Source organism: Sinocyclocheilus rhinocerous, unplaced genomic scaffold, assembly GCF_001515625.1.
Source record: "Sinocyclocheilus rhinocerous isolate Xijiao unplaced genomic scaffold, SAMN03320098_v1.1 scaffold114, whole genome shotgun sequence".
Taxonomy (NCBI): domain Eukaryota; kingdom Metazoa; phylum Chordata; class Actinopteri; order Cypriniformes; family Cyprinidae; genus Sinocyclocheilus; species Sinocyclocheilus rhinocerous.
Genome location: NW_015646344.1, coordinates 268,054 through 272,977, shown reverse-complemented (window position 1 = coordinate 272,977; position 4,924 = coordinate 268,054). Strand labels below are relative to the sequence as shown.

Genomic DNA, 4,924 nt, shown 5'->3' with positions numbered 1-4,924 from the left:
CCCGAGCTCGGACCCCTCTCCCCGGACAGGGGGAGTACCCCGGGCTCGAGAGTAATGACCGAGCTCGGAGCCCTCTCCCCGGACAGCACGCCAAATACGCATAACCTTTACTCTGTTCATTATATGTAAGTGTGAACTCGTGAAGTGATGTTTCATTAACAAGTTTTGGGAGGAGCACGCGCAGATAATTAACAAGGCCAGTTCATCATCAGTAATTACACAATCTATCCAATCAGCACAAGAGAGAACCTCTATAAATAATCAAAGCAGCCTTACCTCCATTATCTCTAGTCTTTCAGCATCCCTCCACCACCCCGACTCCTCACCTTCAGCCCGTTCCTACCCCAGCACGGGGAGGAACATGGGGGGGGAGCGCTTCGGGTCCGGGCTTAGACCCGAGCTCGGACCCCTCTCCCCGGACAGGGGGAGTACCCCGGGCTCGAGAGTAATGACCGAGCTCGGAGCCCTCTCCCCGGACAGCACGCCAAATACGCATAACCTTTACTCTGTTCATTATATGTAAGTGTGAACTCGTGAAATGTTTTTTTTGTGTGTGAATGAATGTCTGTTTGTATGTGTGTGTGTGTCATTTAATGGTTTGAACACACACATTCCAGCCAATCAGAATCAAGAATTTTAGAAAGACCATTGAATATCTTGAAAATATCTTGAATATGTTGTGAATATTCAATATATCACCAGCTGTAGAAGCAGCTCAAGTCTTTTAATGACGTGTTTCTGATGTTCTGTTCACATCCAAACCATAAAGCAGCATATGAATAATGAACACACTGTTTCATTAATCTTTGTCAATTTGTTTTTCTTTAAAGGACTCGTCTTTGTCAATCAGACGATGATTTGGAGAGACTCTCAAGAGTTACTGCAGACAGAATCACATTGATCTGGTCAGTGTGAGAAACCAGAATGAGAATCAACAGGTTGAGAAGATCATGAATGACAGTCAGATATCTGAAGCTTGGATCGGTCTGTTCAGAGACTCATGGCAGTGGTCAGATCAGAGTAACTCCTCATTCAGATACTGGAAGTCTGGTCAACCTGAAAATTGGGGAGGTGTTGAAAACTGTACAGTGATTGAAGCGAAAGCTCAGGGACAATGGCATGACATCTCTTGCACCAACTAGTTTCCTTTTGTGTGTCATGAAGGTGAGTAGATCCTCACAAAACACACACAATCCATCCATCACCTCCAGATCTCTTAAAGTTCCCGCTACACGTCTGACATGACAAATTCATGCACTGTTTGTTCTGCATGTTGTTTTTGATCAGTCTCTCTCTAGTTTCTGCTTGTGATTTGTTTGGTTTCCAGATAAACTGATTGTGATCAGAGAAAATCTGACGTGGTCTGAAGCTTTGAGATACTGCAGACAGAATCATGTGGATCTGGTCTCGGTTCATTCAGAAGAGATTCAGCATCGTGTGATGAACGTTGTAAATGGGCGTCTACTGTGGAGGTGTGGTTGGGTTTACACAACTACTGCATCATGAACATGTGACTCTGGGTGAGTGGAGAGACCATGTGCTATCAGATCTGGGCTCCAGGGAACGGAACGAAACCGGAAAACTGCAGAATCGAGAAGAGAAAAGGAGCAGTTCAGTCTGGAGTAGATCAGCACTGGATCAGCCTTCCTGAAACTGACAAACTCAACTTCATCTGCATAAAAAAGAGTGAAGTACATGTGAATGCTGGTGTGTTTACTTTAAATCACTGTTCTGATACTTTATAATTTTTCTGATTTAGCTTTATGCACTGACCAAAATTATAAACGCAACACTTTTGTTTTTGCCCCCATTTTTCATGAGCTGAACTCAAAGATCTAAGACTTTTTCTATGTACACAAAAGGGGATGTACTGCCAAATTCTCTGAAACACCTTTGGGTGATGGCTTATGGTAGAGAAATGAACATTAAATTCACGGGCAACAGCTCTGGTGGACATTCCTGCAGTCAGCATGCCAATTGCACGCTCCCTCAAAACTTGCGACATCTGTGGCATTGTGCTGTGTGATAAAACTGATTATGTGATAATTTCATATACAATAACTGCTTTGGGTGCGACTGATCTAATGTTTAGGAGCCCAAATTTTAAAAATTGTTTTTGTTCATTTATTTAGCAATTTTCTGGTTTAATCACGATCAGATTTTTTCTAGATCCTGCATTAAATTTATATTTTGACCTCAGTATTCGGGGAACAGACACAGTCTTAATAGATTAGACAGAGCAAGTATACTTCTATCATTTAAGCGGATAGAACAAAAGGCATCATAGCAGTTATTTAAGAATTGGCTTACTAGTCATATGGAGCGTAGCGTCTTGGAGATGTTGTCCGACAGGAGTTCCTCTCCGACGTTGCTGGGGTGCAGGCCATCAGCGCAAAAGAGCCTAGGACGCTCCCAGAAAAGTTTCCAATTATTAACAAAGAGCAGTTTCTGTTCTTAACACCATGACAATAACTAGGGTTGGGTATCGATTGGGTTTTTTACGATACCGGTGCCAAATCGATACTTTTAAAACGGTGCCTGAACTGATACTTAAAAAAAAAGAGCCACAAAAAATGATGGATAACATTAAAGAACATTTTAAATATTTAAAATAAATATACAAAGCATTCACATGCTCCTCGGATGCTCTCATTTCCCGAGTTGCGCTTCCCTTACTCTAAGGCTAATAAATGTATTTCACGATCTGGGTCATTGTTTAATACAAAACAATATTTAATACAAAACCACACATAATGTTTCTACTGTAACTTATCTCTGTAAATCACTCTGATATTTAGTTAAAATGAGTGAATTGACTGAGTGCTGTCTGTCACTGTATTTAATCAGTTCTGTGAATGACTATGGGATGTCACACAGGGGCGTGTTGGTACGGGGGGGTAGTTATTTCTACCTGTTTTAGCCCTCAAATTTAATTTTTTAAGTTCATATTTTTGGGTTGAATAAAATCAAGTAAATTGTTACCACATGAGAAATTGTACATATTCAATTAAGAAAACCACTTAAAAGGACTTCAAGGCCTTACTCAAATTAAAACACTTTCATCATCCTCATGAATGTATGCTGGTTTACCTAAAGGCTGCCAAACTCACCAGTTTTTGTTCCGTGCTGAGTTATACAATCGAATCCTTTCATTATAACATACAGAGTGTATACACTATGATGTTAATAATAATTGCGCAGTGTGAGATTCATTGGTCATAACAGAACTTTGTGAGATCGTGATGAACAAAGAGTGACAGTTTTTTTAGTGGTTAAAAAAGGAGCACTGTTTGCAGGGTTTCTAGGCAATAGTCCATTTAAAATGTAGAACTTTGTTTTTTGGCCACACACACTTTGCAAAGTTTCGGGAATGACATACGCATGTTTATGCTGGATTCACTCTCGAAGTAGTAGTGATTGACATAATGATAACCATAGCAATAGATGGGGCAACATATGTGAAAATGTGCATTAAGACTAGAGCACCCTCACTAATTTCAGAAGCACCCTCAGTGATTATTTCTAGTTGGTACGCTTTTATTGTATAGCCTACAAAAACAACAAAATACAAATGCACTAAATAAAATAATTTGATAAATGCATATTTACAATTTAAGCACTTAACTAACATAAGTTATTATGCTAGGCAGCTGCCTACACAGGATCCGACACTGCCAGATGCAGTTAGAAATTTACTAAAAACAAGCCTATCGCAAGATATCTGGTAGGGGGGGCACCTGGGGTGGCCAGCCAGATTTCAGGGGGGGGGCGGCTGGCCACCACATAGACACGCCCCTGATGCCACATGCACTGTAATATGTTTTATATAAAATATTAAATTTTCAAATGAAAATAGCAACATGATTGTTTTATAAAGTATGCGTTCATATGTGTTAAGGGCTAGATTTTCGCTGGAGGAAACAGCTGTGGTGTGATGAGGGGTCCCTCGTGACCTTTTGTAAACTGTATTTATGACAAAGAACTGCACAGATACAGATATTATAACAATCTATCGATAAACACACACCTTGTGTCTCTGTTTCTGTTTGAGTCCGCTCGCGCTGCGGTGCCGCGGTCTGCGGATTGAAGAGCGCACTGAAAGATGGGGAGGAGACGAAGTCTGCCGCCGTTTTCATATGAAATTTAAATGGGACTGACTCTGAGGCGATCACGAATTTGTGTACAGTTTATGGAACTAATTGCTATAGCCCAGCTAAAAATGACCTAGCGACGCCCATGCTTCTTACGTCCATTTTGGAGAACCAGGACAAATATTTCAATCGATCGCTCAGGCATTTAAGTGGCACCGAAATGAGGCACCGAAATCTGCGTTCTGATTCAGTTCTAGTACATACCGGTTACATAGGTACCGGTGCCATATTGGCACCGGGTTTCAGTACCCAACCCTAACAATAACTATTAATTTAAAGCAAAAAGTCTACTGAATCTTTCGTGTCCTCGTTGATACGTGGGAAGCGGTCCTGACACGATGATCGTCGTTGCGGGCGATGTGCTGCTCACCATCTCGATCAGGATCCTGAAGTCCCTCTTCAGTGTCTCTGTCTGCCGCAGCTTGGTGTCATTCACCCCGGCGTGCAGTACGACTGCTCCTGTGCTCTCATCGTCCTTCAGGATCGCGGGTATCAGCGCAGAAACATCGAGAACACGAGGACCAGGGAAACAGTGAGTGTGCACTTTACCTTCAGCTAACGTAGCATGGACGTGCCGGACAATGGAGTCTCCGTCGATCACAGCATCGCGTTCCGTCTCGCGGAGGGGAGCGAAGCGGTTCCGGGTGGAGATCTCGAAGACCGGAGGCGGCAGAAGGGGAGAGGTCGTCGCTCGGGGCCTGGCTCGCGTCTTCCGCTGCGGCTGCACCCAGGGTCCGTGGTGTCCCGGCGCCGGAGTGAAGGACATCTGGGAA

At 42.8% G+C, this 4,924-nt stretch overlaps 1 pseudogene; it reads left to right on the top strand.

The window, feature by feature from the left end:
* Positions 1 to 1,745, top strand: part of LOC107707274 (macrophage mannose receptor 1-like) — a 4,207-nt pseudogene extending 2,462 nt beyond the window's left edge.
* The last annotated feature ends 3,179 nt before the right edge of the window (positions 1,746 to 4,924 follow it).